The following is a 12,399-nucleotide window of genomic DNA, read 5'->3' as shown; positions in this document are numbered from 1 at the left end:
CTGCAAGGGCAGAAACAAACAGAAGAATGAACTCTTTCTCTTGTCCTCTCTACCATCTGCAGAAGTTACTGATCCATTTTCAAGACCTACCAAGAACACTTACATGGTAAAATGAGGCTTCTTCACCCCTTTTCATTGGCCTCTTCTCTCCTTTCTTGACACCGTTCCCCTCCTAGGAGGAGCATAATTTTTAAGACCCAACAGAGAGAAACTGATAATATAATAAAGTGTAGTAATCAGACAGTAAGAGGTGATTAAAATTCCTGAGGAAGAAAGAGAGAAAGAGAGAGTGCACTATTTGCTGCCTCTCCTAAAAGGATACAGATATATCGCCTGCAAAACCTAATGACAAGTGGCCTGCCGCTACCATTCAGCTGTATTTAAAAAGGGACACCAAATAGAATATATTAAGAAACTCTGGAAAGAAGCAGAAGTATAAACAAACAAACAAAACCAAAACGACACTAGGAAGAAAATGGGGAGGGAGAGAAAAAGAGGGTTCTGATGTCTATCTGATGTGTATGGCTGATGGCTGATTTCCTGGAAAATAAGAAGTTTGATGTAATGGTCTAGATTTGTCTAGATTCTTGAATATCTAATGGTAAGATGCTCTTTTTCTTTTTTCTGGCAATGGAATATTTTTCCCTCACAAGCAAAACTCACATGTTGCATTTAGAAATAAGTCCCTGAAATTTCTCTTGCTCCCTTCTAAAGAGAACGTGGGAAGAGATGCAGAAAGGAACTTCCCCTTACCCATTTCAGGAAGCATAACTTCCTTAACAGAGAAAGAAGTGAATTATATGGCAAGGAGTCCTTAATTGCAAACCTGACTTAGTCAGCCTGGACCATTCCAGGCACATACATACACTGGTGCCCAGGATCCAATATGCTGGAAGACTGAAGAGGGCGGTTGAAATAGGGCTAGAGGGACCAGTAGTTGGCATAATGGCTATGTCACTGAACTCCCATGTAGTCAACCACGGTTTGAGTCCTGGACCCAGTGGCTTAAACTCATGCTGGGCACGTGTTTATGAGTGCCCAAGATCCTGAGAGGTGAATGAAGGAGAAGGAATTGCAGCATGGCCAACTCCCCTGGGGAGGGGGCAGTGATTTTTCACTTTCTATCTCTCTATCTCTCTCTGTCTTTCTGGCAAGAGAATGGAGTAGAAGGGATTGTGGCATGACCACCTGCCGGGAGATGATTTCTCCCGCCAGGAGATGATTTCTCCCACACGTGCACTATAGCAAAAACCTCTTAAAAAATAATAAATCAAATAAATAAATAAATAAAAGAAATGTAGCTAGATCCTGAGTAGAGTGCTCAATAGCTCTCTCTCTCCCTCCCCCCCCTCGTGCACACACACACACACATACACACACACACACACACACACACACACACACACACTTACATAATCTGTATGAATAAAGAGAAACAAAAACCAAAGCAAAACAATTAAATTTTTTTTTCAAGGAACCATGAATCTAACAGATCATCAAGGACAGGACACAGAGTCAGGTCACTAGAAAGAGAACAATGATATCTACATATGTGTAGGGGTGTTTTTGTTTTAGGTTCCAGCTTTTGCTATAGGTATGTGTGCTTGCTAGACAGAGGAAAAATGAGAAATCACCTCCCGGCGGGTGGTCATGCCACAATCCCTTCTACTCCATTCTCTTCTCAGAATTTTGGGCATGCACATACACCTGCCACGTGTGATTTTTCAAGCCACCACGTCTGAGACTCAAACTACAAAGTCAGCTATGTGGGATCCACCTACCTTAACCTCCACATTACCTGCTGAGCCTTATATGTACAGGTTTTAATACAAGAGCTTAAAAAATGAAACCAGCAACTCAAGTCCTGGACCCAATTGCCTGAAAAACCCACTGCTGTAAATGTGTGCATGCCCAAAATCCCAAGAGGAGAAGAGAGGAGAAGGATTGTGGCTATAGGTACTTGCTGAAACTTGAATGTTTACTTCTTCTAAACTCATGTTGAAATTTAATCCCCATTGAAAAAACATGGAAGGCAGAATCCTTAAACAGCAATTGGATCACAAGGATACCACACTCATGAATAGATTAAAGCCAGCCATGGTGTGGGAGGGGCTGCTGATTGCAGAGTGGGTTCATTATGTAAGGTAGGGTTAAGCCCTATTCTTTCTCTTTCACACGGTCTCCTTTCTGCCACATGATGTCCTCCATGCTACCACACGGTACAAAAGCCCTTGCCAAAAGCTGCTGCCATGCCCTTGGACTCTCCAGCCTCCAAAACAATAATCTAAATAAATATTCCTTCTTTATAAATAAAGTAAATAAACCAGTCTATGGTATTCAGTTATTGTGACAGACAATGGGTTAAAATAGTACTGTTTTAGTATTTATTGTGTGGAGACACATCATAATAAAAATAAGGTTAACAAATTCTGTAAGCCATGTGCTAGCAATAACAAGATATTATAATTGAAAATTCATTGATATACAGTAAATAGAATAAAATACAGCACTGAGATTGCAATATGTTAAATTGGGAAAAAATACATAGCCAATTTCCTTGACTTGAATTAACCCACATGACAAGTTAGTAAAGTAAAATGAGTGAGAACCCTCTAGGTGATAATGACTGTAAGTCTATAGACTGTGTCTAAAATAAAATATTTTTAAAAGGCTAAAAAATGTTTAAGGTGATGAAACTCTGAAAATTAAATTGTAACTATCAAAGTAGAGAAAGAACTGAAAGTTTAAATTTGGCTGTATCAAAATTATTCCAGGTTATCTAAGAATGACAGTACTGTTTATAATAATGTTAGCACATATAATCAATAAATATTTATAAGACCAAAAATATGGACAGCCAATGCTAGTATTAAAAAAGAAAATAAAATTTGGGCCAGCAGGTGGCATGGTAGTTAAGGTGCTGGATCCCACATGGCTGACCTTGTGGCTTGAGTCCCAGATTGGCAGCCTGAAAAATGCACTGGGCACATGTACATGTATGTCCAAAAGCCCAAAAGGAGAATAGAGGAAATGGGATTGCAGAGTGGCCACTTCCACTGAGGAGGGTGATCTTTCTCTCTGTCATTCTCTCTAACAAGAGCACACATCCTATGGCAAAAAATTCTAAAAACAAAACAGAACAATAACAACAAAAAAGGAATTTTAACTGTTTAATATGTTAAGACCGGTATACAAAAATATTTAAAAATAAATAAATTATGTATTAACTGTTATTTTACTTTTTTATAGTATTTACAATATTTCTACCATATAAAGTTAAAAAAAGAAAGAAAAGCATAAACATTTTAATCAGTCATCTAAGAGAAGGCACAGGGGAGGCTTCTAGAATACTTGTGTTTAGTTTCTTGATCCAGGTATGTTCAATTTGTAAAAATTTATTGAACAATAAATTTATGATTTGGGCATTATTCTAAATGAAAGCTAAGTTTCAATAAAAAGTCTGTGGGGGACCAGCAGGTGATGTGGTGGTTAAGGTTCTAGACACTTTTGCATGGCGAACCATGGTTCAAGTCCCAGACCTGGTGGCTTGTTTTCTCATTTCTCTCTCTCTCTCTCTCTCAAAAGGTTTGTGTGCATGTGTGTTGTTAGTTATCATTGTCATTGTTCCTAAAACTTTAGAGTCTATCCTTTGCTAGGGTACTCAAAAGTCAAGGTCTGAGGACCAGCAGGTAGTATGGTGATTAAGGTGCTGGACTCCCACATTGTGGACCATGATTCCAGTCCTGGACCTGGTGGCTTACTTTCTCACTTTCCTTCTCTCTTTCTGTAGCTCTCTGGTGATCACACATGCTCTATAGCAAATTTTAAAATAATAATAATAAATAAAATTAAATAAATTTAAGAAAAAAGGATGAAGGTCAGGGGGCCAGCAGGTGGTGTGGTGGTTAAGGCCCTGGACTCCTACGTTACTGACCATGGTTTGAGTCCCAGACTTGGTGACTTGCTTTCTCGCTCACTGATGAATGAACATGCCTTGCCCTGTAGCAAGTTGAAAAATAGTAATAATAATAATAATAAACAAAATTAAATAAAAATAATTCTTTTTTAAAAATAATGGAATGAAAGTCTGGGCCAGCAGGTGACATGGTGGTTAAGCACTGAATCCCATCTGATCAACTCTGAGGTTCAAGTCCTAGACCTGGTGGCCTGAAAAACCCACTACATGTGTATGCTTACATGCCCAAAATCTCAAGAGGAGAATGAAAAATTATAGTATGGCAATTTCCTCCAGGCGGTGGTTTCTCACTTTCCCTCTCTCTGTCTCTCTTTGCAGAGTGACTGTGTCCTAGGGCAAAAAGTCTTTTAAAAAAGGAGAAAAGAAAAAGAATGAAGCTCAGCATAAAAACTAATAATAACATCTTAGATGATAAAGAATATACTTTTCTGAAAGGAGAATAATTCACATTTGTTCAATATATTTAAAGTCTTTTAAAAGATCTTAAGAAATGCATATGTGAGGGACCAGCAGGTGGTGTGGTGGTTAAGGTGCTGGACACTCCCACGTGGTTGAACACGGTTCAAGTCCTGGACCTGGCAGCTTGATTTCGCTCTCTCTCTGTCTCTCTCTGCTCAACTTTAAAAAAATAAAAATTAAGGGAACCAGCAGTTAGCGTAATGGCTATGTCACTGGATTCCCACGTAGTCGACCGCGGTTCGCGTCCCGGACCCGGTGGCTTAATACTCACGCCGGGCGCGTGTGCGTGCGTGCCCAAGATCCTGAGAGGAGAATGGAGGAGAAGGGATTGCGGTGTGACCATCCCCCCTGGGGGGTGATTTCTCGCTTTCTATCTCTATGTCTCTCTCTGTCTGGCGAGCGCACGCGCCCTATAGCAAAAACCTCTCAAAAAAATAAAATAAAATAAAATAAAAATTAAATAATAACAATGAATTAAAAAAATTAAAAAAAAGAAATATGTATTTGAATCCTAAGCAAATGGGCAATAAACAAGGAGTCTTGCTCTGAAATGTATGAAGCTAGGTCTGCTTAACTTGAATGAACTAATTTAAGGAGTAAGATGTTATACATGCTTATGTTCCTTGAAAAAACTTAATCGGTTTAAAATGAAGCATTTGGGGCCAGTTGGTTAAGGTGGCTGAATCCCAACAAGTCAACTAGGCAGTTCAAATCCCAGACCCAGTGGCTTGAGGATCATACCAGTGTGTGCATGCCCAAAATCCAGAAAGAAGAATGAAGGAGAAGAGACTGTGGCATGGCCAACTTTCCTGGAGCGTGACTTCTCACTCTAGCTCTTTCTCTCTGTTTCTTTCTGGCAACCACATGTACCCTTATAGCAAAAACTAAAAAAAAAAAAAAAAAAAAAAAAAAAAAAAGAAAGAAAGAAAGAAAAACAAAACAAAACAAAAAACCCTCCAGTCATGAAATCATAATTCCTATATTCAAGGCCCAACTCCATCATATTTTTAAAAAGAATTATTCATTTATTTGTTTAGTTTTCATTTGATTAGAGAGAGAAAGTGAGAAAGCAAGCCACCAGGTCCAGGACTTGAACCACAGCTGGCTATGTGGGAGCCCAGCATTGCAACCACACCACCTGCTGGCCCCTCAACTCCATCATTTCTACACTGCCTATCTTTGGTCAAGACATTAACACAATCACGTCCATGATTCCTTTTTTTTAAAAAAAAAGAAAAAGAAAAATAATTATTTTATCTTATGTATTATTATTATTGTTATTATTTTTAAATTTGGCATAGGGCACATGTGCTTGAGAGGGAGGGAGGACGGGAGAGAGAGAGAGAAAGCCAGCTGCCAGTCTGGGACTTGAACTGTGGTTGGTCATGTGGGAGTACAACACCTCAGCCATCATACCACCTGCTGGCCCGTCATATCTTCGATTTCCACATACATAGCACAGAATAATATGGCATACTCTCTCTGTCTCCCTGCATTACTATGATTAATACACTAGATAATATAAACAAAAGTGATCTGAAGGCTGGCAAAAAAACAATGTAGAGTATAGTAACATGACCTCCAATTGAATGACTTGATTTCTGATAACTCAGTCTGATTTGACTCCATTTATTCTCTTTGATCTATCCCGGCTACTATTAGCCACTTTTATTTTTGACTTTCTAAAAATACTTGTACTTTTTATGTTGTGTTCCTGTGTCAAAACTTCAGCAGGCCACTCTGTCTGCAGCCTCAAATCTTTGATAATAAGGTATCGGTCTTGCTAAACATTCTCAACAATGACCCATTTAGAGCCCATTCCATGTTCTACAAATTTTCTGCCTCTACAAATTTTCTCCTGTCATATCCTTTATTGCTGTCTCTTTCCTACTTCTTTTCAAATCTAATCTGTCCTTTAAGACCCTATTTATGTCCTTCCTTTTTCATGAAGCCTACTCCACTAACTCTAGTATATTGATCTATTTATTATTTCTAAATGTCTGTGGTTATCATCTTCTATACCTAAATTTGTAACTCAAAAGGTTTCTATATATATGTGTGTGCTTTAAGACTCTCTTCTGGGACTAGCAGTTAGCGTAATGGCTTTGTTGCTGAACTCCCATGTAGTCCATGGCGGTTCAAGTTCCGGACTTAGTGGTTTAAACTCACGCCGGACTCATGTGCGTGCATGCCCAAGATCCCAAGAGGAGAATAGAGGAGAAAGGATTGTGGGGTGGCCATCTCACCCCCGGGTGGGTGATTTCTCGCTTTCTATCTCTCTGTCTTTCTGGCATGCATATGCGCCCTATAGCGAAAACCTCTCAAAAAAAAAAAAAAAAAAAAAACTCTCTTCTCACCCAACTATAAAAAATCTTCCTAGGAAAGGGATAATTATCTATATATTTTCCCTTTTCCCAATAAGTAGAATAATATTGGCAAATGGTAATGAAAGTAATGTTCAGTAGATGTTGGAGTTCCTCAATAAATATGCAAAGAAGTGAATTAATTCCTAAGGAAATATCTAACAGTTACATTGATATTTGTGTATCTTACTCCTTCCAAATATACCTTCTGAGAAGTGTTGTGATAAACTACAGGGGCATGCCATCTTCTAGAGGCCAGCAAGTGAAGTGGTGGTTAAGTCGCTGGATTCCTATAGGACTGACCACGATTCAACCTCATGGCTTGAAGATCACACCAGGCGTGTGTGTGTGTGTGTGTGTGTGTGTGTGTGCCCAAAATCCCAAGAGGAAAATGAAGGAGAAGGGATTTGGCATGGCCTCATACTCCTAGGGAATTATTTCTCACTTTCTTTCTGTCTCTGGTGAGTCCACACCCTGGGGCAAAATCTAAAAAAAAAAAAAAAAAAAAAAAAAAAAAAAAAAAACACCCTTAAAAAAAAAAACAAAAAAAAAAAAAAAAAAAAAAAAATGGCAATCCCTATTAAATAGATCAGTGAAAAAAACCTATGTCACTGTCCCTGATACAGTAGATTGAGACACATATGAAAAATTAACCCATATACAGGACTTAGATAAATATAAAAGTCTATCTAAAACAAATACAAAATATTAAAAATCCAAAATGTGACTCTGCATAATAAATACCTAATGAGTAGCTGACCTCTGAAAAAAATGAGTTCTATCAAGTTTAGAGTCAACAAATCAGGTCACTAAGAACTGGGGAGAGGGGTCAGCAAATGTGGTGTGATGGTTAAAAAGCTGGACTCCCACATGTCGACTGCAGTTTGAATCCCAGACCCATGAGCTTGAAAAATCACACCAGGAACGTGTGCATGTGTGCCCAAAATCCTCAGAGAAGAATGAAGGAGAAGGGGGGGTGATTTCTCACTGTCCCTCTCACTCTCTTTTTCTCTCTGGCAAGAGCACACACCCTGTGGCAAAAACTAAAAAGAATTCAGAGAAAACTGGGTAAAAAAAAATTCAGCTGCATCTTGAACTTGGCCATTAAACATGATCTGATTAAACTCCTGCAAACAGAAGAGACAGCAGCTGGGTGAAGATGCTGAAATAGAGTATTGTGTGAAAGGAAGAAAGAAGGAAGGAAAGACAGAGAAGCTGGAGATCCCTTCGGTTGGCTAACCTCTGTGGTACTACTTTTTGCTTTAATTATTTATTTATTTTTACAGTCCCCACTCCATTTTCTACTCATGCCCAGAATCAAAGAGATGGCTTCATTCATAAATAAATAATAAGGAACCAAGAAGAGATTCAAAAGATATGCCAAGAAGAGTTATAAACTTGGCTCCAGATCTCTCTTTAGTGAGAGATAGAAAGTAGGTTTGAATTTATCTGCCTTGATGGCTGGAAGGCAATGACAGACATCCAATTATAAAGCTCGAGGGGCATTTTCTCCTGCCACCCATTGAAGCCCTGGCTGCCTGGCATTCATATTTTTAAAAATTTCTTTCTGTTTCTATGCTTTAAGAGAGAGTAGTATTTTTTCTCCTTTCTCAGGACTTAAAGGCACACATATTTTTCCCACAGATCTTTATTTAGCTTCAGGAATAGGCTGGGATTGGGGAATACCCAGACTCCTACAGTGCTAACACCCTGGAGAACTACGACTCTGATTTTCCCAGCTGAGAATGTATGCCTTTCAGCCCTTGCCTCTAGCCTTGAAGATATGAGCAGTGAACAAGAAGATAAAGGAAAGTACAGGTGCTACAGAGAAATGAGTTAGACAGTGCCCATTAACAAGTTTATGGATTTTTTTTATAGTTTATAAAATGTTTTCACTACTGTCACCTCCTTCGATCCTCACATAATCCTGTGAAGCCAGCAGAGTAGAGTTCTTACTGTGTGACCACAGCTGAAGCTCGGAGGTACTCTTTGCTTAGTCCTTGGTTACAAAGCTGGTGTGCTGACCCACTGGGACCAGAACCTAGACACTTCAAGTACATTCAGGCATACAGAGGCTCCAATAAGAGGACTGAGTTCTATGAACAGTGAGGAGCTCAGGGACTTTCTGAAAGATATGAGACACATGTAAAATCTCAACACAAAAAGGGGCTTAGAAAAAAATATCAAAGTACAACTCCCTTATTTTACAGATACGTACAGTTTGGTTGAATGATTGTCCTAAAATTATACATCAAACTCATGTAAAAGTCAGCTCTCCGAACTCCTGGTTTAGTGTTCTTTTTCTCCTTCCATTTACCAGGTTTAAACAAAATACTCAAAGGCATTCTAGATAGGTCAGTGAGTCAGGTTAGAATCCACTTTTCCTTACCAAGTAAATTGGAAGTTTGATGGAATACCCAGTGAAACTGGAGTCTGCAAATGGACTAACTAGAGTTAAAAAACTCTCTCCCTTAAAAAAATGCAAAAAGCTGGGCAAGCAGGTGGCATCAAGGGTAAAGTGCTGGATCCCACATGACTGGGTTCGCTGTTCAAATCCTGGACCCAACAGCTTGAAAATCAACACCTGAGTGTTAATGTGTGTGCACCCAAAATCCTAAGAAGAGAATGAAAAAGCAGGATTTTTGCTGTGGCCATCTCCCCTGGGGGCACGATTTCTCACTTTCCCTTTTTCCCTCTGTGTCTCTCTGGCGAGCACATACACCCTATAGCCAAAAAAAAAAAGCTGAGAAGAGAGTTGAGAGTTAGAAAAAAGCAACAGTCCAGAATTAGTAGGTCCTCATATTTGCCTTCTAGCCCTGCCCCTTCCTAAAGAATGATTATTCTGGAAGCTAGGAAAGAGTCAATGTCTTCATTTGCAATATCCATGTGAACAATGTGTACTTCACTGTGTTGGTTAGAGGAGATACTGCAATAATGGGTATAAAAGTTTATTACAAATAATGATAAGGCATTTTCATCTTTATTGCCATGGTTTGCTTTCCTGAACTTCCTGGCTAATTGCCTTTCCTTTGACCTGATTTTTATTTTTGTCTAAGTGTCCCATCCTGGCTGTGAAGTGTGAGGACAAAATCCAGGTATAAACATACCAAGATTTTAAAGGACTTAGATTATCATTTTCCTCACAAGCACCTCAATCAAGATAGTTAGGATATCTGGGTATCCCAGAACAGGGAACTAAGATTACCTCTGAAAAGTTGAGAATCAATAGCAAATAATTGATTTTAGCCATCTATGAATTAAAGTGACCTAAAAGAGTCTTTTGAGACCAGTCGTTGGCATGGTAGTTAGGGTGATTGGTTCCTGCATAGCTAACTGTGCACTTTGAGTCCCAGACTTGCATAGCGCACCAGGCAGTCATACATCTGCCCAAAATCCCAAAAGGAGAGATGAAAGAGAAGGGATTGCAACATGACCATCCTCCATCTGGGTGGGTGGGTCCTTTCTCACTTTCTCTCTCTTTTCATCTCTCTTCAGCAAGCACATGTGCCCTTTAGCCAAACACCCCAAAAAAAAAAAAAAAAAAAAAAAAAAATCAGGCTGCCATCACTGCTGCCGCCTCATTCTCATGTAGAATTTGGAATCCCTGCGCCTCCTCAACAATGAAGCAGAATCCGAAAGTCCCTGGCTTTCCTCAGCAAGGTGTGTAGGCTTGTGGAAGAAACCCACACCAACGAGTTTATCACCTGGAGCCAGAATGGCCAAAGTTTTCTGGTCTTGGATGAACAAATGTTTGCAAAAGAAATTCTTCCCAAGTACTTCAAGCACAATAACGTGGTAAGCTTTGTGAGGCAGCTGAATATGTATGGTTTCCATAAAGTAGTACATACTGACTCTGGAATTGTAAAGCAGGAAAGAGATGGTCCTGTTGAATTTCAGTATCCTTACTTCAAACAAGGCCAGGATGAATTGCTAGAGAACACTAAAAGGAAGGTTTCATCTTCAAAACCAGAAGAAAATAAAATTCATCAGGAAGATTTAACAAAAATTATAAGTAGTGCTCAAAAGGTTCAAATAAAACAGAAAACTATTGAATCCAGGTTTTCTGAATTAAAAAGTGAGAATGAGTCCCTTTGAAAGGAAGTATCAGAGTTATGGGCAAAGCATGCACAACGAGTTATTCGAAAGATTGTCCAGTTTATTGTTGGTTCAGAATAACCAGCTTGTGAGTTTAAAACATAAAAGGCTTCTACTTCTGAATACTAATGGAGCCCAAAAGAAGAATCTGTTTCAACACAAAGAATCAACTGATAATCACTATCACAAAGTTCCACACAGTAGGACTGAAGGTTTAAAACCAAGAGAATAGATTTCAGATGACATCATTATTTATGATGTTTCTGATGATAATGCAGATAAAGAAAATATCCCCGTTATTCCAGAAACTAATGAGGATGTTATATCTGATCCCTCCAATTGTAGCCAGTACCCTGATGTCATTGTTGAAGACCATAATGAAAATAAATATGCACCTGTCATTCAGAGTGGAGATCAGAGTGAACCAGCCAGCGAATCCCTTAGTTCAGGCAGTGATGGCACCACCAGCCCGCTCCTGTCTAGTGCTGTCCAGCTAAATAGCTCATCCAGCTTGATCAGAGAAGATCCTGTGATCATGAGGGATTCTATTTTGAATGATAACATGAAACTTGGGAAAGACTGAACTATTAGATTATCTTGACAATACTGATTGCAGTTTAGAGGACTTCCAAGCCATGCTGTTGGGAAGACAGTTTAGCATAGACCCGGATCTCCTGGTTGATTCTGAGAATAAAGGATTAGAAACCTCCAAGAACAATGTAGTTCAGCCAGTTCACAAATGGAAGAAAATCTAAATGTAAATCCAAACCAGATAAGCAGCTTATCCAGTATACTGCCTTTCCACTTCTTGCATTCCTCCATGGGAACCCTGCTTCCACTGTTGAACAGGAGAGTACATCAGCATCATCAGAAGCTATGGCCTCTGTAGATAAAGCCATGGAAGCTGATGAGCTTCTGGATAGCAGCCTGGACCTAGAACCAACCCAAAGTAAGCTCGTCAGTGGAGCCACTGACTGAAGCTGAAGCTAGTGAAACTACACTGTTTTAGTTATGTGAACTTGCTCCTGAACCTAAGGATAGTGATATGCCTGCCACTTTTAGATAGCTAAATCCTCAAGAAGTGGACTTTGTGTGTATATATTCATCAAAATGATGAGCTATTTATTTTAAACTATCATTTGGCACCTTTTTTTTTTTTTTTTTTTTTTTTTTTTATAAATTGCTTTGTTTTGTTTAATCCAATGCTGTGGAATAAAAGCACCTTTTGCTTTTCTCACTAACCACACACTCGGGTAAAGCTTTCAGATTTTACTCAGCTGCGTAGGTACAAAAAATTTAATGCATTATTGGCATATATTTAAGTTGAGTTCAAATGGCCATTTTTCTCCAATTGCAGTAAATTGGATTTCTTTTTTTATTACAAATATGACCATTAACCCCAGTTAAACTCATGTTTGTTTACTTGCTTGATGCCATCTGTTTGCATTGAGTGTAAGTCCCTAGAACTAATGGTAAAACTATTAAAACTTTTTCTGTTACAGTTAA

General features: G+C 38.9%; 1 pseudogene; it reads left to right on the top strand.

The window, feature by feature from the left end:
* Positions 1-10,418: 10,418 nt before the first annotated feature.
* LOC102488742 (heat shock factor protein 2 pseudogene) lies at positions 10,419-11,951 on the top strand (annotated as a pseudogene).
* The last annotated feature ends 448 nt before the right edge of the window (positions 11,952-12,399 follow it).

The sequence above is a fragment of the Tupaia chinensis genome, unplaced genomic scaffold, assembly GCF_000334495.1.
Source record: "Tupaia chinensis unplaced genomic scaffold, TupChi_1.0 Scaffold000622_1, whole genome shotgun sequence".
Classification (NCBI taxonomy): Eukaryota; Metazoa; Chordata; class Mammalia; order Scandentia; family Tupaiidae; genus Tupaia; species Tupaia belangeri.
This window is presented reverse-complemented; position numbering and strand designations above follow the sequence as displayed.